The following is a 24944-nucleotide window of genomic DNA, read 5'->3' as shown; positions in this document are numbered from 1 at the left end:
GCGGTTTTCAACCAACTATATTTGGTCTTTAGAAGATGATAGGCCTGTACGTGTCAAAGTTTCCAAAGAGATTTCTTTCACCAGGTGGACAACCTACTATTCAAAGCCATACCACTTATTCAAAGATGGTAGAATTAAAAAGGTGCACTCAGAACTCTATTTAAATGTAATGAGGATTGCCATTTGTCAAGTGTACAGTTGCTTCCTGTATGAGTCCTTTCTCAGGTTGTTACCTGGGCATTCTCTGAGATGGGTTGGCCTCCCCAGGAGGCCTCTTGGCTTGCTCACAGGACAGGAGGTTCAATGTGGAGCTTCTGCCAGAATGCCCAGGGTCAAGGCGCCTTTTTCTTCTCTTCCTCTGCTTCCCTCTTCCTTTGTCTTGCTCTGCACTTCTCTCAGCTCCTTACCAGGAGGCTGACTTGGGGCCATTACCAGTCTGGTTCCACAGAAGACTCTGAAAAGCTGCCCCTCAGTTGACTTTCCATTCTCTCTTTTGTGTGTCTCAAACCCTTGACCATCACTGAGACGGGAGCTGGAGGAAAGAGGGAAAAGAGGAGGACCTAGTCCCTTTTTCTGTTCATTGAGGATGTTTTAAGCCTAAACAAAACTAGACATTTTATCTGAGGATAAAAGTATCCTAAATAGATCCTGGCAGTATGACTTCAGGCACCCCTGTGCCCTGTCTGAATGTAGTTTCAGGCTGGTGGTTGAATAGGGTACTGAATATCTTTTCTGTTTCACCAAGGAACTCCATTGACGTCAAAAACAAGCCTACACCCCCAAGAGCATTTGAAAGAGAATCACATTGCTATGCAAAGGCAAGGAAGTGTCAGCAGAATTCCCTCATTCCCTTTCTACCACCCAGGCATAGCGCTGTAGGTTGACATGTTCACCAGGGCCTTCTAACTCTTCTCCTTGGGCTCAAGCTCTTTCTTTCCGGATAGCTGGTCTTTCAGACTGTTCAGTCAGTAGGCTTCAGTCGCCATTTTGAGTTCACAGGATTTACTGATACCTACTGTATTCCAGGCTCTGGGAATACAAAAGCGAATAGGACACCACCTGGATCAAAATATCCCTTTGCTTAAAAATGTTCATGGGTTTCCTATTTTCTGCATGTTCCACCTTCCCATCCAAACAGTCCCCACCTCCTGTAAGCTTTCCAGTCTTGCTGGACTCCAAGGCACTAAGCCCAGGGCCTGGAATGTCCTCTTTTCTCCCCAGTGAGTCTGTTCAAACCCAGTCCAAGCCTCCCATCCTGGGGTTGGATGTCCCACCAGGATAAAGGATCTCCTTTCATTCTGACTGGCTCCCAGGGAGGCAGCCCCACTTGCACAAGAGGCTGAGATGCCAAAGGACTTGCTTGGAGTCAGCTCCTAGCAGGTGATGGAGTAGGGACCAGAAGCCACCCTCTCACCTCTCCTGGGAGGACGGCTCCCCTTCTCTTCTGTACTCTGCCAGCCCACACAAGAGGCGTCTGTCAGTAGTTACCTGCTGCCCCCTCCACACAGCTCGGCCCTTCACGAGCCTTCCAGTGGCCTCCTCCTAGGTATTGACTCACCCAGGAAGCTGAGGCTCTGTCTGTACCTTTCATCTTACCCTGACTAGGGCTGGTGCCACCTGAAGAGAAAGGTGGAGGCACTCAGTAGAGGCTTCAAAAATGATTCTTCAGTTCTCCTAATCACAAGAGAAAATCAAAATCAACAACAACAATAACAACAACAACAAAAACCTCTCAATGAAGCAAGGTGGACACATGACCACAGGGACTCTCCCCCACCACCCCCATCATCCCACCATCCCATCAACCCAGAGATGATGACAAAGGCCCAGAAAGTGCAGGTTGGCTTCAGACCTGCCAAGGGCCCCAGCCATCTGCTTCAGGGGGGTGTCCTATACTCATATGCTGTAGCTCACGAAAATCCCTCTCTACCAACTTCTGCTGGAGGAAGCATGCTCTCTCTCTGCTGGGGGCCGGAGACTCAAGGGAAGGAAGACGCGCCAGAGGGAAGAGAATGGAGAATCAGACACCAGAAAGACTTTGGGGGGGATCCAGGGCGGGAAAGAGGGCGTGAGGAGAGAAGGAGGGCCGGCAGGGAACGGGGCGGAGGTGAGGCAGCGACGGGAGTCTCTGCGGAGTGGCCGCCCCCTCCCCTCCCCGCCCCGCCTCGCCACTCCTGCTGGCTCCGGGCCCTCCCCCTTCTCCCCCTTCTCCGCCACCCCCTTCCTCCCCCTCCTCCTCCTCCCGCTCCTCCTCCGGTGTGGATGGCGGCGGCCAGAGTCGGAGCCCCGGCGGCGCTGCCCGTGAGTGACCCACCCCAGGGGACAGTTGGGGGAGGCATGGGGATCCCCCTCTCCAGGGTGGGGCCACCCCCACTTGGCTGGGAAAGTTTGCGGGCGGGGAGCTCGGGCGCACCCGGATCGCGGGCATCTCACGGGCTCGCTGGGCGCCCTCAGCGGGCGCCCCATCTCCCTCCCTCCGCCCCTGCCGCCCCCAGAGGTGTCCCAGGAGGGCCCCAGCCGGGCTTCCCCTCCGCAGCTCGGCCCTGGGGCCGCGGGGACCTGGGGCTGGCTCTAAAGAGGTGGGAAACTCAAACAGCAAAGAAAAGAACTCAGACACACTTCCGAGGGCGGGGCCGGGGGCTCGTACAAACCCGCGCGCGGTCCGGGCCTCCCCGACCTGAGTCACCCTCCCTCGGGGGCTCCGGATCCCCCCACCTCCGGGACTCTCACCTGCCTCCTTCCCGGCTTCGGTTCTTCGCGCTGCTGCCGCCCCTCCCCCGCCCCTTTCCCTGCGAGGCTCTGGTCCCCCAGCCTCCGGCCACGGCTGGTGTGTCCATCCCGGCTGTCCCCTCCAGCTCTAGTAGGCGATGGCCCAGGACGAGGGGCCGCAGCCGCAGGGGCCTCCACACTTGCCCCAACATTTCCTGCAGGAATGACCTTCACTGGGGTTTGGCGTTGGGTCCCCGGGACTCACAAACTCTACCTTGTGCGTCCAAGGGGAAGTTCAAATATATGCCTCCCTAGCATTTTCCTATTTCTGTTGGTTGGACAGTTTGGTTTTTTTTTAAAAGACTTTCCAACTCTCCTTTCTTCCAATAATAATGTTACCTCACCTAATTAGCCTTCCTAATTCTGAAAAAGATTAAAACCCAGGAAAAAAAATAATAAAAAGAAGAGTTAAAAAAAAAGAACGCTGGCTAAAAATAGTGAGCAGAACCTGATCTTTGGAAAATAAGTACTTCATTCCAGGCTTAAGTGTTGTGGGAGATGGGAGTTCAGTTTCGGCGTGTTTTCAGACTACCCCAAACAGACTGTGGGCCTCCCCCGGGCCAGAAGTTGTAATTTGCCTGACAGAAACCGCAGTGTTTGTTGGCATTCCCCAGCCTGGTGTGGGCGCTCTGCATGTTTCTCCCCTCTCCTGCGGGCTCTCCATCTCTCCCCCCCGCCCCCCAACTCCCACTTTCTCAAAAACAGTTGCAAAGACGAGGCAGTGGAAGAGGCTAAAATGAGCAGGACCACAAAGAAAAAAACAGCCTCGCTTATTTTATTCCTGAGGCTGTTGCTTTAGCTTGCCTCTGATTGGCTGGAAGAATGTTCAGTTCGTTTGTGTGGTTTTCTGTCGGTTCTCATTAGGGTTGAATCAGTGTTTCCATGACAGGCTTAGTTCTCTGGGTGCTTAGAAGGAGCTCGTTAATTCTCAGATGGGTCTGGACAGATCAAGTCTGGAGTCTGGAGGGTTTTTGTTTGGTTTTGTTTTAGGGATAGATCTGGGTTGGTATGGCAAGCCTCGGCCCACTCCTTCAGAACTGGAGGGAGGTGGGAGGGAGCCCAGCTGAGGTTTGTTTCCACATGACCAAGAAGAAAGAGCTTTCCTGAGAAGTGAGCAGGATCACAGAGGGTGTTGAACTTTTAGGGAGAAAGCTGTCCTCAAGAACTTGAGCCATTCCTGTTTTCTCTATGAACACTACATGCGGGTAGAACAAATGTATGAGATCAGGTGCTGAGCAACCTGTCAAAACAGGGCAAGGTATTGAACTATTTGGAAATAAAGATTTCTTTTTTTTTTTTTTAAGATTTTTATTTATTTGAAAGAATGCGAGCAAGCGTGGGGGGCGAGGAGGGTTGGGGGTTGTGGGGGGTCCCTCCCAGGACCGAAGATCCTGACCTGAGCTGAAGTCAGCTGCTTACTGAGTCACCCAGGCACCCTGGAAATCAAGATTTCTTTAATTTTTTTTCATTGAAATAAAGGAGTTTAGTTTAAAAAGGATGTAATTCATTTTTCTCCACCGATTCAGTTTGACAGTTCCCCATTAGTATGAATTAGTAGGGTTTTACAGTGGTCTCAAAATGTCATTGATAAGGAAGTGCTGTTGACTTATTCAAGTAGAAAGCCTGTGAGTTTTGACCTTGTTTGGCCCAGTTACGTAGAAAAACAATGCACTCAGATAAAAATCTTTTCTTTCTTCCTCTTCCTGAGAATTTTTGATAGTGTCCTTAATGCTCTAGAAGTCAGCCTTATGCTGGTGGGAAAGAAATTGCCTTTCAGCCTCGTTTGGCTTTTGTGCCGCTTCACGGAATCTTGTTGAGCTGGGGGGTTTGCTGTGCAGCCCGGCAGGCTGTTCTGCATGATGGCGGCGTCATGCCGGCCAGGCGGGTGAAGGCTGAGGAGCAGGTAGTCTGGATGGTAAGAAGCAGCTGCATCCGCAGTTAGCCGATAGAAAGCAGCCAGTTGTCATCTGGAGGTGAGCTGGAGATGAGCTGGAAATACATGAAGTATGGGGTCTGCGAGAGTGGAAGGAGGGCGGGGATGGTTAAGAAGTAAAATAACCCAAACGATGTAGCCTTTCAAAATCATATTGTACAAGAATATGGTTTTAAAAGCAAGTTATGAAATAGAAAGCACTGTAATCTCAGTCTTTGCAAATACATCCAGAAAATATTGGAATTAGACACATCAAAGTGGATGGTAGGACTAGAGGTGCTTTTGAGGTTTTTTTTTTTTGTCTTGCCAGTATTTGTCAGATTTTTTGCAGTAGTAATAGCTAACATTTGTTGAGTATAAAGCACTTGCATATGGTGTTTCATTTTAAAACTCTGTGAGGTAAGTACTGTTATTTTTCTCGTGAAACTATTATTCTCATGCAACTAAAATCAGAAGGGTGACTTGCCAGGGTTGCGTAGCCATTATGTGCTAGAATCAGATCTTGAAGTCAGGTCGGTGCCCAAAGTCTATACATCTCAGTCACTACTGTCTGCTATCTTCCAGCCGTGTACTCTTCATATGATTTTAATTATAAGAAAAAAATATATATAGAAAAGGGAAGGCAAAGTATTCTGTACTTTTTGTACAGTAAGAACTGATACTTTGGTTAATTGTAAAATGTCTCTGTCTTCCATCTCTTCTGTCCCTCATTGTCACTTCTCTTTGGAAGTCTTGGGAATTGTTCCAGACTTAGTCAGAGGTAGCTCACCTTGGCTTGGGAGCCAGCTGTTCCTGCAAAAGGTATCCCGAATTCATTGGAAGCTTCCCTGGCAGCCTGGAGTTCCAGGAACCCCATGGGATTCCAGAGCAGTCCTGGTAGAAGGCAGGATTTTTAAAGTCGATCAGGCAAATTATGTCTTCAGAGCTCTGCCAGTATGGGCTTTCGTTGTTCTTGGCATTGTCAGGGGAGTGTGGTGGGTAGGAAGACCCAGGGGAAGCTCCCAGCTCCCATTTGCTTCTGTGTTATATAGAATATCAGGGTGGATAGGTCAAGGATTTACCATGGAACAGGAAAGAAAGAGAACAGCTTCTTACCTCTTGGTGCTTATTACTATGAAAGCACAATAATAAACTATTTTTTCGAAGCCTGGCTATGTGAGTGATCCCATGCATTGGCAAAATGAATTGGTTTAGTGGAGGTGGAAATATTTGGTGTGAGTGATTCTAGGGGTAGTCTGGGAAAAAATGCCCACATCCTGTCCCACCTTGTACCATCACAGGCAGCCAGGCTCCCAGAGGTCCCTTTATCCATCCTCCTCCTGGAAAATACCTAAGGATCCCCAGAAGCTTGGGCTTTTTTTTTTTTTTTTAAACACATGGTCATTCAAATAACACACCTCAAGTTGGAGGCTTTATCTCCTCTACAAGGAAGAGATTCTGGAAAGCTGATGCTTCTAAATCACACTGTAGAAAAACAAATTCTAAGAGTCAAGTACTTCTTTCCCAAATTATCATGCTTGGACCAACGTTCCAGATCTTGTGTCCACTCAACTATGTGGGAAAGGTCTTTCTGGTCTCGGGGTCAGGAATGGTTCTTGTCAGCAACTTGGCTGTTCTGTGGATGCTGTGAGTCCTTTAATGACTGTTTCCCGTTTCTTATTTGGCCCAAAGGAAGCACATAGCCAACTTAGTGGCCTGCTTCTCGCATGTGTATAGGATGCTACTAGACACCTTGTATTTTCTGCCTGTACTTTTCCTTTGGTCCTACTTTTCTTACCTATTTCACAGGCACCCCTCAGAGATTTGGTTCTGGACCACTTGAGCAAAGTGAATATTGCAGGGGCTCCTGGGGCTCAGTCGATTAAGCGTACGGCTCTTGGTTTCGGCTCAGATCATGATCGCAGGGTCCTGGGATTGAGCCCCGCATTGGGCTCTGCACTCAGCGTGGAGTCTGCTTACAATTCTCTTTTCCCTCTGCCCCTCCCCCCATGCCTGAGCACACGCGCACGCTCTTTCTCTCTCTCTCTCTCTCAAAATAAATATAATCTTTAAAAAGTGAGTATTGCAGTAAAGGGAGTCAGGTGAATTTTTTGGCTTCCCAGTGAGTAAAAATATTATGTTTACACCACACTATACTTTAAAATAAGGTGCAATATCATTACATCTAAAAAAAAAAAATGTACAGACCTTAATTAAGAAAATACTTTATTGCTTAAAAATGCTAACCATCATCTGAGTTTTTAGTGAGTGGCAATCACTAATCACAGATCACCATAACAAATATAATAATAACGAAAAAGTTGGAGGGGCGCCTGGGTGGCTCAGTTGGTTGAGCCTCCAGCTCTTGGTTTGGGGTCAGGTCAGGATCTCATGGGTCGTGGACTGAGCCTCACAACTGGCTCTCTGCTCAGTGGGGAGTCTCTCTCTCTGTCAAATAAATGAATAAATCTTAAAAAATAATAATGAAAAAGTTTGAAATATTGTGAGAATTACCAAAATGTGTCACAAGGTCATGTGAGCAAATGCTGTTGCAAAAATGGTGTCCATAGACTTGTTCTATGCAAGGTTGTTGCAAACCTTCGATTTGTAAAAAATGCGGTATCTGCAAAGTGCGCTGAAACAAGGTATGCCTGTACATTGTTTTGTCTTATTTATTCAGTGCAGTTTGCTACTGCTACTTTGAACACCTCACTTCTTCCCTCTGAGTTCTTTTTTCTTCGTGTGAACTTAGGAGTTCTTTCATAAAAGGGCTTTGGTAAACTTGAAAGTATTGATATTCCTGAAAATATCTTTATTTTGCTCTTACAAAGGAGAGTTTGAGTGTAGAATTTTTTAGACTCACAATGATTTCCCCTGAGTACTTAGAAGACATTATACCGTTGTCTTCTTGCGTCTGTTGCTACTTCTATGGGTACCAAGTAACCTTGGGCAAGTTACCTAATTTCTCTTAGTCTCCTTGTCTATTAAATAGATAATAGTATCCACTTGGAGGATAATTGTAAAGAGATAATGTATACAAAAGGTTCTGCCATACAAGGAGGCACACACTAATTGCTAGCTCTGACAATTACTTTTAATTTTTTTTCATAATTTCTTGGCTTCCTTGAATTTTACTAGTTCCTATAAACTTTAGTTTGTCTAGTTGCCCACAAAGACAAAATTGTGTTGGGATTTTTTAATTGCAGTTACATTCACATTATATTGCAGGGAACTGATACCTTTACAATAGTAGGTCTTCCCATCTTCTCCTTTTATTCAGGTGGATGGAGACTGGTGATTTTTCCCTGTTAATGTCTAATACAATTTTTGCTGTGTTTATTTCCTGTGTTTTGTTGGTATTTTAGATGATATCTTTTTTCTTACTATGTTTTCAAATTGGCTATTTGCTGGCTCACAGAAGCGTTTCTGATTTGGGGATTTGATCTTGTATCTAGCTAGCATTCCAGCGGACTTCTCTTATTAGTTCTAAGAGTCTGTATGTAGGTATTTTTGAGTTCTCTAGGTAGACAATCACAAAACGATTCTGATTTTTTCCTTTTCATTCCTTATGATTCCTTATGATCTTTTTCTTGTGTTATTGCATTGGGTAGACCCTCCGGTACAAAGTTCAATAGTAGCATTGACAGCTGACCAACCAGTGTCCTAACTCACAACCCTGTTGAAAGAAGAGACTTTGTGGGGAGGTTCCTATTCCCTTTGGTCATGGAGATGACGTTCTCCCTCTGCTGAGCATTTGTGTTTACTTGTGTCTCTGACAGTGCAGACAGATTTATACTGAATGATTGATTCTATGTGACCGGCAGCATCTCCGGGAATGTTGTTTAAATCAGCAGAGCCTGTTTATGGGAAATATTTAAGGAAATCTATATAAGCATATCTTTCCCGTACAACCCCAACAAAACCTATTCATTTAAAGAAACTAGATCAGCAGATATCCTTGGCCTTCTCCCCTGGTCCTCACATCAGCTCTTTGTGATAATGGAAAAGAAATGAACTTTGGAGCCAGATCTGGGTTTGAGTTTAAGCTTTGCCACTAACTGGATGTGTGGCTATCTTAGTGTTTGGGCTGCCATGACAAAGTTCCACAGACAGAGTGGCTTGCGAACAGCAGAAGTCGATTTCTCATGGTTCTGGAGATAGCAGTCCAGCATGGTTCTGGTGATGACCCTCTTCCGGGTTGCAGACAGCCTGCTTCTTACTACAAGCTTACACGGTAGGAGGGGTGAGGGAGCGGTCTGCAGCCTCTTGTGAGGGCACTGATCCCATTCAAGAGAATTCCACCCTCGTGACCCAATTACATCGAAGGCCCCATCTCCTGATCCCATCACGTTGGGATCAGGATTTCAACATTTGAATTTTGGGAAGGCACACAAACTTTCAGACAATAGCAGTGGCCTTAGGCAAGTTACTTAACATCTCTGAGGCTAAATTTCCTTTTCTATAAAACAGTGATAACAGGACCTGCCTTAAAAAGTTGTGAAAATTGAGATAACAGGAAGTACTAGGGACCAAGTGGTTGACAAACGTTGAAGCTCACGGATGGTGGTCTCCTGTCATCTCCCCTCCTCTGTTCTATTTCTTTCAAATCAGGATTGTGCTTCAGACTAATCAGAAAGACTTCTGGGGCGAGGTCATGGGTATACCTTCTAATAACTTATGTTTTCTTGGTAATCAATGTAGATTTCTCTTGGATAAATTTCCTTAACACTTTGAATCACCATTTTGATTTTGCTTGTGTACCAACAGCTCTTAGTTGCCCTCCCAGCCTGTTGATGGACCTTACTGTTGAATAACCATGTTATTCTTTATGAACCATGCCTCTCTTTTTTTTTTTTTTTTAAAGATTTTATTTATTTATTTGACAGAGATAGAGACAGCCATCGAGAGAGGGAACACAAGCAGGGGGAGTGGGAGAGGAAGAAGCAGGCTCATAGCAGAGGAGCCCGATGTGGGGCTCGATCCCATAACGCCGGGATCACGCCCTGAGCCGAAGGCAGACGCTCAACCGCTGTGCCACCCAGGCGCCCCCGAACCATGCCTCTCTTAACCACAAGGATCTCTCTTTGCTTTATCACTTGGTGTTCCTGTCCTTCTGAAGATAAAAACGATTTCCTTATTGAAGATAACATTTTAAATGCAAAGACCCGAGGGAGAGTATATGAGAAGTGAATAACAAAATGACTTCTGGGACTGGGTTTTCCCAGGAGGGATCATGAAGTTCCTGAGCAATTACAGGGTGGTTGGGGCAGGGCATTGACAAGGAAGAGGCAGCCATAGTGGGCAGAAGAACGGAAGGTATCCCTTGAGAGTTTCATAAGACCTAAAATCTGCCTATTTTGCAACGTCATTTATCTGGGCCCTGTGGAATCTTGTACTTGGCCCAGAGCTTTTTGTGCAAGTGTCTTATCAGGAATAATAATGATAGCAATGACTGTTCTTAAGTACAGGAAAAGAGCATCATGAAAACAAAACATAATTGGAATTAGGGGGGTGTGCCTCCGTGTAAATATCTGGAGCACAAAAATAACTTTTCCATTGCAGAGCTCAGCCCAGAGCTTCATGGAAGCAACACTGAGCATCTAATCTCAAACAGCCATGGCCCAGACACTCAGACAGGACTGTCGCACTGGCCCGTGTTCCTCCCTTGCAGAGCATTTTTCCCTAGCTCAGGGTAACTCGTGTTCAGGGCCAGTTTGGAGGCACTAGAAGACAGTCATCGATGCTACACACCTTGCTTTTGTTGGCCTTAGTTTCACGTTCATACCAACGCAGAGAAATGTTTCAGTCTCACATCTTAACAACTGAGAACCGCCCCTCCTGCAGCTCCAGGCTTGTTGCTTCTTTGTGGCCTGAAGCAGAACCTCGTAAATCTCGTGACGCCCCCACCCCCACCCCCTGTGGCTGCCAGTAGGGGCTTCAGTGGAAGGGACCTGGTGGGAGTCATTGTAATAGCACAGTGGCTACTTCCCAGGTGCTCCTGATTTTCAGAAAATTACCTTGAGGGGAAAAAAAAAGGGATCAGGTGTTCCCGGGAACTGGGTGATAATGTCAGAATTTCCAGTTCCAAGAAGGCTCAGACTTGCCTAGATGAGCATTTTTCCCCCATAAAGAAAGAACTTGTTATTTTAGGCTTCCAGTCTCATCTTCTTTATCATTCTTCTTTGACTCTGAACTCCCAGTGGCAATGGCTCTGTACCACACGTGATGGGGGTTTCCCCAGGTTTAAACAGCGCCCTGCTTGTCAGGATCTGCCTGCTTCCCACCCACACATTCCCCCCTCCTGCCAGATGTTCTCCTCGACTGCTCACACGTGCCCATCCGCAGGCACACGTGGGCTTCAGCCAGCCACGTGGGGCAGCCCGCTGTAAACAGCACTGACGGTAGCCTGCTTGTTGCCCGTCTGGCCAGAGGGGGTGTCTCCCCGGAGCCTCAGGAGAGAGCGCCGCAGGGGCTACGCCAACTGCTCTCTGCCTCAAACAGGAGACCTGCAGAATCTCACCACCTGAGACAGGCGCTGGCTCCTTTACGGCTTCCTACTTGGTCTGAGCTCTTTGCCTTCCATTCTTGTGAAGAGCTGTTTTTTGCTTTGTGTGTGTGTGTGTGTTTTAAAGATTTTATTTATTTGACAGAGAGAGCAAGCACAAGCAGGGAGAGCTGCAGAGGGAGAGGGAGAAGCAGGCTCCCCACCAAGCAGGGAGCCCGATTGGCATCATGACCTGAGCCGAAGGCAGATGCTTAACGGACTGAGCCACTCAGGCGCCCCTGTGTTTGTTTGTTTCTTTATTTCATCCTTCCCTTCCTTTCTTTTCTTTTCTTTTGTTTTAAATACCTTCCCTCTTAGAGTTTTTCTGCTTGTCTTGTTTCTGACTCATTGCCTTGCTCGGACTTGACGTACCTGCGCTTCTGAGCCCCGATCTACTTCATGTAGCCCTCCCCCCACCCCCTGCTGATGGGTGTTGGTCCCGCACGCAGTCACCACTCACTGAGCGGCGCTCTGTTGGAGGTGCCTGCACATCACGACTGGTCGCGATGCTACGGCTCACTTCGTTTTTCTGTGGCCACCAGGTCACGGTGGAGAATGGTGATGATGATGTCATTCTGCAAAGCTTTGGGCAGCTTGGCCCCGTGCCATGAGGGATGGACGGGAAAGGCAGTCTCTTCTCTCCTCTCCTGTTTCAGACTTGCAAACCAAGTGTATGCAGGCAGGAGCCCTCGGGTTCAACCCTAGTTTCTTTCCTGCATTCCGACTATTGCCTCCTGTCTGGTTACCTGCCTCCGACCCTCCTGCCTTCTAGTCCATCCTCCACGATCAGAGCTTTCTTTCTAAAATTCTGATCTAATCCTGTTTCCTTTCTCTAAAGTCTTTCACTGAATCCTGTTGCCTTTAGGATAAATTCAAGCCCCTTGGCATGATACAGAAGGGCTTCTGTAGCTTCCTCACCTCTCTGCCTCTTTCACGGCAGCACCCATGGTAAGTCCTGGCTCCAGCCGGGCTCGTCCACCTGCAGAATCAGGTGCTCTTCTGCCGCCCTGTCTCTGCGCACACGCTCACTGACCTCTCTCCCCTGATCAAATCCTATCAGCTTTCAGGATTCAGCTTAGAAGCCTGCTCTTCCTGAGGCCTTTTCAAACGTCCACGGCTTCATTCCCCCACCACAGGGACATACACATCCCAGTACATGCGCTTACTGCCATCACTCTCCCCGATGTTAACTAAGCATCAGGCTGTGGGTCCCCACAGAACCCTGCATTAACAGAACCTGTGGGGATTGTGCCGGACAGGGAATGCGCCGGGCTAAGGGACTGTGGCTGTGTTCCCTCGTACCAGTGTGGAGCCCGTGTTAAGGATGCTCAGCCATCCCTGGTGAGTGAATGTGTGCGTGCATGAAAGAAATAATCCGTACGCACGCTGCACGTTCACGCACATCGAGGTGTCAGTCCCTATGGGAAGCTTACTCCATTTCACTGAGAACATTTACAAAGCACGTAGTAGGCGCTTAGTGAATGTCTGTTGAGTCAAAGAAAGAATGAGTGCACACACACAAACTATGGAAAATTTACCCTGGCTGTGTTACCTGAGTGAATCCTTTTACCCCTTTGGCCCTCTATTTCCTCATCTGTCAATGAGGTCTTAGAAAATATATTTAATGCCTATGGAACATTCTAGATTCAGTCTTCTTTAGAAGGCCTAAAGTCAAACGACCAGCTGCTTTCTATGAAGTGGCATGAATTTGGGACTCTCATGTTTTGGTCTTCTTGTGGAGTATGTTCGTGACAAGCCCTTAGCAGTGAGAGCAGCAGAGCCGAGACCCTTTTGGACCAGAGTTTGCCCAAAGGGGTAGGAGGAGGCCAAGACCTAGTTGGAAAGCAAACAGCTAGGGGGTCATGGCCAGGATGAGATGCTCTGAGCATGGCAGGGGCAGCAGTCAGCGTCCCACGGCAGTCTGAGGTCACAGCTGGCCAGAGATCACCAGGAACGAAGCCTTGAAGCGGGCTTGAGAATATGCTTTCATGGGTGTGTTGAAAATGCATCCCCCTCCTGGGCAAGTCTGTGGGAAGACTCAGTGCAGATCAACAAGACCAGCTGTCTTCACTTGTCTGAGGATGAGTAGGTGAAAAAGTGATTAGACTTAGCATGTGTCCCCGCAGAGCATAGATCGAAGCAAGGAGGAGGTTAATTTGGGGTTAATAGGAAGGAGAAGAGTTTAATCCTGTCCAAATGATAATGAGATGAACCCACTTATAAAGTGATGTGGTCTCCATTACTGAAAGAGTTCACGCAGCAGCTGCATAATTCCTCAGCAGAGATGTCGTATTAGAGATTCCTCGCTTGGGAAGGTTGGACCAGACGATGTTCAGAGGGTTTTTCTGATTCTGAGAGAGCCTTTGCTTCCCATGTCCTCCCCAAATCTTGTTTGGGGACACACTTCTCAGATTTTTGTAGCCCATCCTTCTGGGACGTGGTCTCAGCGCACCCCACTGTCCTGGTGACCAGCCTTTGGGAACTCTTTAGTCTTTGAATGTGCCCCTTAACATGGAGCGCTCCGGATTGGACATCATGTGCCAGGATGTGGCCTGCAGACATTACACAATTTTTGTAGGTAGTGGGCCTATTAATTCCTCTTCTCTCTCCTTACTCTGAGCTGAGCTGTGAAAGCAAACGCGCTGAGCCTCGGCTTCTGGTGGGTCTCATGCCACCGCAGGTGGTACATGGACTTCATTTCCTTCCGTCCACTTTTCTCTGCTGGAGTTGAACTTGATGTGTCTCTGAGGCGGATCTTCTCCTCCAGACATGGACCCTCAGGCGTGGGGAATACTTTCTGTACTGGGAACTTCCATGGCATTCCATCTGGACCTTCTCAGGTGCCTCCCATTTCACCCCAAATGTCTTCTTGCTCTATTATTTGTTCCTGGCCCCCCTTCTTGTTCCTTTCCCATCTCTTCTCTGCACTCCCCATGCCCGCTGAATACTACAATATTTCAACTTGTGCAGTGTTTTTCTTTTCGAATTCTTTGCCTTCTTGGCATCCTGGTGAATAGGAATGCGGATGGCTTGTCAGTTCCATTGTGCATATGAAGAAAAATGCCCGGCGAGGTTAAGTGATGCGCTTAATTTCCTGGCAGGACTGAGAGGCCAGAACCTGGTTTTCTGACTTCCGGCCCGGCCTCCCCGCTCCCCGCCCCCGGTCCTGGAACTCATGCCGCGTTTGCTCATGGCACTAGAGTCCCAAAGAACATCAAGTTTTGCTCTGTGTGTGGTCATCGTACCAAAAGAGTTTACCCGGGGAACAGTCCCAGGCCTCTAGAGACTCTTAATCAGAGACCACACTGAAATAAATGAACAAGCGTAAAAAGAGAAGAAGAATTTACAGAGGGCTTCATATTTTTCAAAGACACTTCTGTGTCCTTCATCTTATATGATGCTCCCCAAAGCCCTTAGATGTCATGTGAGCTGTCCGTTGTGTGGAGTCCAGACTTGAGGTGGGGGGAGGAGGCCCTGGGCAGACACTGGCTCCTGGTCCACAAATTTTCCCTGTGGCCATGCTCCACGAAAACCAGGAAAAGGGAATGAGTTGTTTCCCTCTGGTATCAAAGGCAGTGGAGACTTAGGGTGCAGGCCTAGGGTTCTGGGTTTGGCAGTTGGTCCAAGAAGCAGCCTCAGGCCATGATGGGAGGTGGGAGCTGGGCCACGGGGCTGGGGTAGGCGCAGCGGGGCAGACTCTGACCCTGGAAATCAGGCCGGCTCCCGCAGACTGGAATATACGGCCAGATGGGGAGGAAGCGTGCAAGCTGGGAGAGGTGGTTGTTAAGATAGGGGCGAGGTGGGCTCGGCCTCCTGTGGAGAGAGATGGCCTTCTAAGATCTAGTAGATACAGCGGTGGGGATTCTGGCGTGTGGAGAGGTACTGTTCTCACGAAATGTGAGTCTTGTTATAATTGCGGGGGTATTTGGCCATTTATTCTTACCGAACATAAGAAAATCTCTAGCATATTTAGAGTTTAGTTTTTCTTATGGGGACTTTCTTTATGTAAGTGCGTATGTATCTGTCTATATATCAATATATCATCTCACATATAGTTAGTCTCATTAAGCACTTAACCAGACCATGGGAGTACAAAGTATTTTCCTTCATTTATCATTATGAAACTGAGACCCAAAGAGGGTAATTAGTTTGCTTCAAGCCCCACAATTACTTAGAAGCTGAGCCAAGTTCAAAATCCATGTTTCTTGAACTCTTTTATTGGTGCTTATAACTGCTTTCCCCGTGGTAAGCAGTTTCTAACCTTCAAGGCGGAGGCTTTGAAGAGAAATAGAGAAAAACACCTTTGTAATTAATACTCAGGGTTTTGCTTTATCTTTAAAGGCTGGTCAACCTAAATGCAGAGTTGAACCATAATGCAAGCCCTTTTTGTTTCAATCCCGGGGGGGGGGGGCATTGGTATGGTTGTTATTCACTCTTTAAGTGAACCAGAAACAAGTCCTCTTCTTAGATTTGGAATTAACGTCTGTGTGTGGTGCCTCCTGTCCTGTGGCCCAGCAGGGCAGTCCAGCAGGAAGAGAGCGCTGGGTTTTCTTGGCACAGTGGCTATTGAGAGGGCAAGGGTCATGGTTTAGCCAGCCTGGCTTCTCCTGTGGTGAAGGAAGGTCGCTGTCCTAAAGCTCCCAGGGTTCATATCTGTGATTCAGCTGCCCCCTTAGACCCTTACAGCCTGGGCTAGGGCGCAGGTGTGAGCCCCTTCAACCCCTCCTGCTCCTGTAATGGGCACACAAGGCTCTGATTGAGCCTTGGGAACTGAGTCCCACAAACTGAGCAGGGCCGATCCCAGAGATACCTGGTCCTATTGGCTCAGCCTGATACCCAGCATGCCCTTCCCAAAGGCCCTCCCTCCCCCAGGCGGAACCCACTGGGCTGCCTGGGTCAGGGTGGGGCTTCAATGGAGATCCTGTACTTCCTGGGAAGCCTGGGCCTGGGGTGCGTTTTTCCCTGTCGGATTGTCCTGATGCTGCTTCTTCCTTCTTCCCTTTCCAGCCAGAAGCAGCCTTTCTGCACTTTCTCTGGCCTGGTTCTTGCCCTACAGGGAGCCCGTAAGAAACTCTGACATGGCCCAGAACCTGACTTCAGTGTCAGGGACATTTTTCACTTATCCATCAAATGTTTATTGGGCCTATCACCTATGCCAGGGCAGGGCACCCCGGCATGAAGAAGATCCTGCCAGTCTCTGTCCAGGGGTCGGGCCCCACCTCGAATGGAGACCCCAGGAGACACCCAGCCTGCGGTGATGAGTGCTACTGGGAACTCCAGACTGGATTCCTGGCCAGTCACCTCCTCGGGGGTGAGTGCCCTGGGGCTGTGTGTTTGTGCCACACTTTGTAGCTCTCGACGTCTGCTTTCGCAGGCTTGCTCTGCTGAGCCCGGGCTGCATTGCCCACTGCCCCACGTATGTATTGCTGTAGAACCAGCACTCCAGATCCGTCCACTGATGGTTGAATGGACACACACACTGGGGTATATGTATGCAGTGGAGCGTTTTTCAGCGTTAAAGAGGAGGGGAATCCTGGCATGTACTTCAACATGGATGAACCTTGAAGACAGTATGTGAAGTGAAATAAACGAGTCACAAACAAGACAAATATTGTACGATTCCCCTTCTATGAGGTCTTTAGAGTAGTCACGTTCGTAGAGACAGAAAGTAGAATGGTGGTGGCTGCCGGGGGCTGGGATGGGACGTGCACAGTTCGTGTTTAAGGGGGACACAGTCTCAATCCGGGAAGATGGAAAGTTCTGGAGATGGATGGTCGTGAGGGTTGCACAACCATGTGGTTGAGTGTACTAAATACCACAGAACTGCACTCTGTAAAGCGGTTCAAAGGGTAGCTTTTATGTGAATGTACTTTTACCACACAAAAACGTGTAGAGGCTTAGAATCAGAATTTCGCATTCTCTCTCCTGGTTCTGTGGGTTGACTGGGCTCAGCTGGGTGGTTCTTGCTTAGAGCTTCTCATATAGTTGTAGTCAGATGGCCACCGAGGCTGGAATCACTGAAAGCTCAAGTGGCCCGATGTGCAGGATGGCATCTCAGTGTGGCTCCCCCACCCAGCTTGGGCTTCATGTGCGGTGGCCCAGGTCTCCCACAAAGCAGGAAACGCAGCGTCTGGGTCATTTCAGGCCTGTGGCTAGAATTGTCACAGCGTTCCTTCTGTCACACTAGATTGGTCTGAGCAGTGATGGGCCTACCCAGGTCCAAGGGAAGGGGAAATAGAGCCTCCTTGCTCCATGGCATTCCAGAAAAGCATTAGATGGGAGATACTGTTGTGGCTATCTTTGGAAAACTTCTATCCTGAAGCATGGTTGCAGGAGTCCTAAAGAGTTTGGATAAGAAGGGGTCTTCAGGGAGGCACATACTTGTCTGCAGACCTCTTTTGTAGGAGAATTCATAGATTGCTAAGAGTTTGAATCTTCATAAATTATTCAGACTTGTAGAAGCCACTTGCTAGCAATGACTTGTTCTAACTTACAGAGCCAGAATGAAGCAGAGTGGGCCCAAAACCTCCCAAGCACTGGCCCCCCGGCTTCCAGGCTGGCCAAACAGCTGTAGGGACCTCACCCAGAGGGACGTTTCTTGCTGTGAGCAGTAAGTAGTAGGAGGGGCTGGTGGAGAGAAGGGTATGGCGAGAGAGGCCCTGGCAGGGTCCAGTGGAGGCCTGCCCGTGTCTTAGAGCTGGATGAGGCCCTGGTGCTGGGCTGGACCTGTCAGGAGCTCGTGGGCCTCACTGGGCCTCACATATGCAGAGGCAATTGGGAGCTCTGTGAGGACACTGGGAGTTACTCATTTTAATGGAGACTCAGAGTGGAGAGGAAGGAGGCCTTTCTGCTACAGTGCTCAAGCTCCCAGGCTGATAGTAGAGATAGTAAGGCTTTTTTTTTTTTTTTTAAGTTTATTTATTTATTAAGTAATCTCTACACCCAACATAGGGCTTGAACTCATGACCCTGAGATCAAGAGTCTTATGCTCTTCTCAGTGAGCCAGCCAGGCATAGTTGAGATGTCAGTGGACAAATCTATTCGTTCACACCTACTTACATGTTTCTAATTCGACTTTGCTGTAAGTGCAGAATTCTTTGTCAAAAGCATGTAGTGGCCTTTGAAGTGCAATGAAGTTCACAAGTATTTTGCACGCACTCCCTGCAGACCGAGAGACACAAATATTATTTTTGTGTGTGATGTCTGCATTTGAGACTAAGAGCCCAAGTAAATGTTGATCTTCTGTACTTGTTTTATAAATAGGACTTTCATAAGTGATTTTTAAAACCTTAGGATTGCTCCAGGGAGCCTGGGTGGCTCAGCTGGTTAAGCATCTGCCTTCGGCTCAGGTCACAGACACAGGGTCCTGGGATTGAGTCCCGCGTTGGGCTCTGCTCAGCGGGGAGTCTCCTTCTCCTTCTCCCTCTGCCTCTGCCCCTCCCCCTTGGTCATGCTCTCTCTTTCTCAGATAAATAAATAAAATCTTAAAAAAAAAAAGATTTGCTTGGGTTGTTACATATGTACATTTGTGGAATTCCTGGGAGTGAGGGTTGAGCAAATGTGCTTTGGTTCTCTGTAAGTCAGTGGTTCCTGCCTATGTATTTGCAGTGATGTGGACATTTCCACGTGAGCTTGGTGGTCAGCAACAGCCCAGGACAGACCAAGGATAAACCAAAATGCATTTGACCTGAGGCTCGCACAGCCCGGATCACTCTGACGTCATCTCTGGCTTATGGTCCAGTTTGGGCAGCCAGAGGGGATAACTGTGCATAACTGGGTTTGTGTCTGCCCAGTGTGGGGTGGATGAAGCCGGGCGGGGGGCTCTCCCTTAGCTGGTGTTCACTGGCACGTGACTCGGTGCACAGGAACATGGGCAGCGGGTACGTCCCCAGTGCCTCATCTGCTGCCCTGTGCCTCTGTTCTAGTAGATGTCCCCTCCCTGGGAGCCTCCCTGCCCCCGAACCCTGCCGTCCTCTCCCAAAGTCCCAGTGCGCTTTGTTTTAGCTCAGGAGGGTGAGCACATTTTGTCTTTGTTGTTTCCTCTGTTCTTCCCAACCAGATTATAAGCACCTTAGGAGCAGGGATCTAGGGATAACGGCCTCTCTTTATGCACCTGCCATCCTGCAGGTGTGACTTTATTTAGTGTCACAAGAGGCCTGTCCGTTTGCTCTGGCTGCCATGACAGAAAAGCACAGCCTCTGGGGCTTAAGCAACAGAAATGTGTTTTCTCGCAGTTCTAGAGGCTGGAAATCCGAGAGCAAGGTGTTGGCAGGTTTGGTTGCTTCTGAGGCCTCTCTCCTTGGCTCTGTCCTTACGTGGCCTTTTCTCTGTGTGTCGGCCTCTCTGGTGTCTCTCTGTGTCCTGACTTCTTGCGAGGACAGCGGGCAGACTGGCTCAGGGCCGACCCGAAGAGCCTCATTTCCACAGAATCAACTCTTAGAGGCCCTCCCTCTAACTACAGTCACATTCTGAAGTATGGGGTATTAGGGCTGAATTTGGGGGAGGGCACCACGAACACTAAAGGTTAACTGTTATCATCCTTTTTTTCACACCCGAGGAAGGGGAAGCTCGGGGAAGTAACGTCACCTTCCCCCTGTCGCACAGCTGGTCAGTGGCGGTGCTGGGATTCACACACCGTCTCTCTAACTTCCAAACCCTTCTTTCCCCACCACGCCAGTCAGGTCTTACTGGTTTCTGCTGTCTGCCTGGTGTTTCAGCCAGGACCCAGCCCTTAGAAGATACTGTGACTGTTTGCTGAGCGAATGCACAGGGAGCTGGGGGACACAAATTTGTACCAGAACGTGCGGCAGAAGGGCCCCAGAGCCCAGCAGCCAAGGATCAAGGTCCTGGGTCTCTCCGAGCAGGTGGTGATGGTCCTTGTCAGACCATTCTAATCTGAACGCAGCATGATGGGCGTGTGGGAGGGACTCACATTCTAAAGCATTAAATATCCTTCCTGGGCCATTTAGCTACAGCTTCTTTTGAAAACACTAAAAGTAATTACATGGTAATTAAGATAAATTACTGGACCGATTTTCATAGCAGAGTGGTTGCTATTGGTTCCCTACCCCCCACCCCTAAATATTTAAGGCAGAGAGAGATCCTCTTTAGAGTTCTTTAAACTTCCAGGGCTTTCTGCTTGTTTTCAGGAGGGCCCCTGGGCCTGCAGAGAAGAGGGGAAAGAGGAGATTTGCATGTTTCAGATGTGTGATCAGAGCCAGGCCCCCTTCAGCTGACTTTATCCCACATCTTTTTCATGGTTGCCTTTGAGAATGCAGAATCGAAATCCGAAGAAATCCGGGAGCCACCCTCCAGTTACCACAGTGCTCTGCACCCCCGCCTAGCCCTGGGGGCCCCTGACGAGATAATGCCTTTTCTCATTTCCGACTCTTGAGCGCCTTGCTCTTTCCACTGGAGAGCCCACGGGAATATAAATACCAGAAGGCAGCCCTGAAAGCCGGCCTTGTTTGCCGGCCCTCTCCTGCCCGAAGGCTTGCTTGTCTGCCTCCTTCCCTTGGCCGGGGGCAGGCTGGATTTTTTGGAGAGTGGGAAGTCCTGGGGCCCTTTAGTGCTTCTGAGACCAGAATGCAGATAGGGTTCAAAGAGGGGGGTTGTTACTAGGGCTGCCAGGAACCAGTCCACCTGGGAGACAGTGCCACCCCAGAGCTGCAGAAACCCAGAAACTGGGGGCTGGGGGTTGAGGTGGCCAAGACACGGACCACTGAGCCCAGCCTCTGCCTGTGGGCCCGAGCATCTCTGTTACCTTTACTTCCACACGGCAGCCTGGCCTCCCCCCAGCCTCCACTGCTGAAATTGCTCCTACCCCCTTACCGCCGACCTGGTCAGTAAACCCAGAGGTCTCATCTCGGCTGTCCCTGCCCTCTGCTGCTCTTCGGGGCCCCAAGAGGACATTCTTTCCTGCCTTGGGGGTCCTTGTACCTCCTGGTTTTACCTTGGCCTCTTGGATGTGTCTCACTTTCTCCCTTTCTTTTCCGCCTCCTAGAAGGTGGCCAGTCCTCAGCTTTGGATGCCATATGGCCTTTCCTGTTCTCTCCTGCCTTTGGCTCTCACCCAACTCCTCATGTGTAGCCCCTGGTTTTTTTCTCCAAGTACTGTCTGTGTTTCTAGCTCCTTGCTAGATATTTCCAGTTGGAGCACCTCAGACCTGACTGATGCGTGTGGCCCTGCCCTTCTTCCTGCTGCTTCTGTGGCTTCACGTTTCTCAGTGGCAGACTCCCCCTTTTCCTGTGTTTTCTAGATCACGTTGGTGTCCGAGTCCTGTCAAGGTGACTTCTCTCCTGTTGCGATTTCTGCCCCGGTAGTCAGTGTGGTGGAGTGGAAAGAGCATGAGATCTGGGGCCCACACAGGCTTCGATTCTGATAGCACCCTTTTCTGGCTATGCCCCTCAGGCACGTTGCCCAGCCTAAGTGTCCAGTGCTTGTCTACACACTAGACGCAGGCAGAAGGGTGGGACACCTTGCGCGGCGTTCTCAGCTCACTGACCTTCTCAGCAAAGAGCAGGGTTTCTTGGGGGCCGGGTACTTTTCACCGTGGGGGCTCTGCTGTGCTCAGTAGGGTGTTTAGTAGCAACCCTGCCCCCTCCCCCCGCCCCCAGGCGTGACAACTGAGCTTGGCCACAAACACGGCCAAGTGTCCCCTGGGAAGTTAAGTCATGCCCGTGGGGACCCACCGGGACAGAGCCGTGTGGAGCCTTGGGTGTCAGTGACGAGCGTGGTCCCAGGTTTTCAGCCCCGTGTGGAGAAGGACTGCGTCATTTCTGAGCCGTCTCTTCTGATGCCTTTCGACGTCCGCAGGTACTGCGCCGACTCGCTTAAGCAGTGCTTTTTATCTCACAGCCCAGCTCAGCGCCTTGGTTTTCTCTTGCCGGAGACTGGGAGACCATTCGGGGCTAGACCGGAGCCCCGGGGCCCTCGTCGCTGTCCCCTGCAGGCCTGGCACAGCCTGCTGCTCGGCCGGGGGCCGCTACGACGCTCAGCGCTGACTCGGGACCCTCACTCGTAAGCACTGCGCTAACCATTGTTTGAGTGCCCATGAAGTAACGTTTGACTTACTAACTTAGCATGAACGTATTTGGACCTTAGGAAGTAGGTGTTACTCGTTTCACTTTGTAGATGAGGACACTGATGATGTCAAGTCGCATGCCTCGGGGGTCATAAGCAGAGGAAGTGAGGTGAGAGGCCGGGGACCTGGACACGAGAGCCTATATGCTAGACCTCTGTGTTCTTCTGCCCTTGTGGGTTGAACCTTTGCTGTGACTAAAGGACAGGAGCCCATGAAGGAGGAACTCCTCTTAACTGTGGCTCAGGAGGTCCCCATCTTGCCACCTGTAGGTCCTCAGGACAGAGAGCAGACGTTTAGGCCGGGCAGACGGCTGGTTGAGACCATGAGTCCCAGCATGGTGTCCAGCACCAGGAAGACTCTGGCTGAGGTATCCTTCCTTCACACCTTGGATGACACTTGGCTATGGAATGTGCTGGGTGCTCACTCTTCCCTAGGAGAATAGCCCAAGAGTTAAGTGTCACTTGCTAAAGTGGCAGATGAGAGGCTGAGCCCAGCCCCATAGCCCCACACAGTGCCTTCCCTGACCCTCTGTAGTGGGAGGCTGAGGAGGGTCCCAGAACCCTGTGAAGGGAAGACGAACAGGTGCTGGGGCTTCGTGGGGTTGGGGAGAGATGGGCTGTGGCTCCATGGCCCCGGCCGAGTGTGCTGTGGACATCCTGCAGCATTGCAGAGCCTGATTTCCATGCGAGGGACTGAGGGTCTCCGGTGTGCTCCCTGCCTTGGCCAGGAGGGGCCAAGAGCATGTTCTGGAATGTTCTGAGGCAAACCATCCATGTGGATCTTTGAGGAGAGCTGCCTGTTACCCCCTCCTGGAGCCCATGAGAATGTTAGCATTCTGTAGGCTCTGGAAAGGAATGCTGTGAAGAGACCTGTAAACCCTTGTTTAACCAGAATTTGTCAAACACATTTGACCACGGGTCTTTCTCCCCATGCCTGTTAACTTCTCTCTACTTTGGGTGATGCCGTCTTCAAGGAGAACCCCTGAGCAGGCACAAGGGACTAAGATAGGAACAGATCACATCTGGAGAGCAGGGCAGATAGAAGCATGGTCATGTGCCAGACAGAATGGACACCCAGTTCTAGAAAAGGGTCTGTAGCAAGTTGACCTGATGCTAAAGCAACCTGCAGGGTCTGAGCATTTTCCTTTCTTCCTGACTAGAGAAAGGCAGGTTAGAATGGGGGGACAAGGGAAAGCAAACGAGGGAGAGAAAGAGAGTAGATATACCAAGTACCCATTATGTGGCAATTTATATATGAGGCAAATATCACCATTTTACCGATGAAGAAACTGAGGCTGAGAGACCTCTGCTTAGCAGATTCCCATAGCGTTTATGACACTGACATGAACATGGTGTGCCGGCTCTGCCTTGGTGAGAAGAATAACATTCTGAAATCAGAATGGCCCATCCAGCCCCCAATTTTTTCTTTGTTCGTATAAAGACCATCTCCTGAGACTGGTCAGTTTGGCTTGATGTCTGTTTATACTACTCTCTAAATTTCAGAAATGAGCAGATTATTAAAAGAAGGTTAAAAAGGTAGCCAGGATCCAAATTCATCCTGGAAAGGGGAAGGTTAAATCCATAGGGGAGGTGTGGGGTGGGGGAGCTGAGCTGGAACCGGCACAGATAATATTTGAAGGCACGGATAAGTTGGGCTGTGGTTTAGTATTTTACAAATGGTATTTCCTGTCACATAGCTGAACTAAATAGCACACATGTTCGTGATTAAAGAGGACGGGCTGCGGAACATCTGTGGTAATAGCGCAGGCACTCCACGCAGCGGGCACTTCTGTGACCTAAGGTGAGGCTGTGGGCTGCAAGGGTTTTCACTGCACGTAGGGTTTTGTGTTGTCTTAGAAGTCCTTTCGGTTTCAAAAGTTTGGTTGCCCCTTTAAAGGGAAAAATTCCCTAGGAAGGATATCTTAAACCCTCACATAGCAAACCTTTGTGAATGCGTTCTGCACACGGGCCGTCCCTGACTTTGGCTTCGTTTCTGGGACGTACTTCCCAGAATGGCAAGGAGGGTGACTAGATCGCGGACCTCCAACCCAGCAAGAGCCACAGGGAGGCTCTGCAAACGCAGCCCCCCTCTGGTTCCAGTGCTGCAGTTGAGGAGTCCAGCCCTGGATTCCTTCTTTGGGGGACGGCCAGTGAAACCACACAGATACTGGCATAAAGACATTCTTTCTCTAGATTATGCGGCATTGTTGTGTGGAGTAAAAAAGCACAGGCATAAAAGGACTAAATCCAGCCCTTGCAGAGGCAGGACGTCGCTGAGGGTCCAGATGTGTTCCTGAGGCTTGAGTAGGAGTCAGCCTGACAGTGACAGCCGGGTGGAGCTGATAGCAGGAGGTGACTGCTAGGTGCCTGTGATGCGTCCCTGAGCTGAACACCCCTTCCACGGCCGCCCTTCCCCCACATCTGGCGGCTACAGAGAGGCCAGATCCCAGGGACCGTCTGAGAGGGTGGTGTTCTTCACAAGTGGGGACGGTCTTCAGCTGCAGACGAGCAGGAAGGCTCATGCGACCACCAAATGCATCTAATTTGATTTTGATCATCTCCAGGAAAAGGTAGAGCTTCATGTTTACACTGTGGTTTCTGAATGAAGGGAAGGAAATCTGCAAAGAACAGCAGGAA

The 24944-nt window shown here is 49.5% G+C and overlaps 1 protein-coding gene across 1 annotated transcript in view; it reads left to right on the top strand.

The window, feature by feature from the left end:
- Positions 1–2203: 2203 nt before the first annotated feature.
- STON1 (stonin 1) overlaps positions 2204–24944 on the top strand; it is a 47585-nt gene continuing 24844 nt past the window's right edge. The window contains exon 1 of the mRNA XM_040623494.1: positions 2204–2301. The gene's annotated coding sequence lies outside the window, so the exon portion shown is untranslated. The remainder of the gene's footprint in view (positions 2302–24944) is intronic.

Source organism: Ursus maritimus, unplaced genomic scaffold (genome assembly GCF_017311325.1).
Source record: "Ursus maritimus isolate PB19 unplaced genomic scaffold, ASM1731132v1 scaffold_6, whole genome shotgun sequence".
Taxonomy (NCBI): Eukaryota; Metazoa; Chordata; class Mammalia; order Carnivora; family Ursidae; genus Ursus; species Ursus maritimus.
The sequence above is the reverse complement of the archived record's forward strand: the minus strand, read 5'-3'. Positions and strand labels throughout refer to the sequence as shown.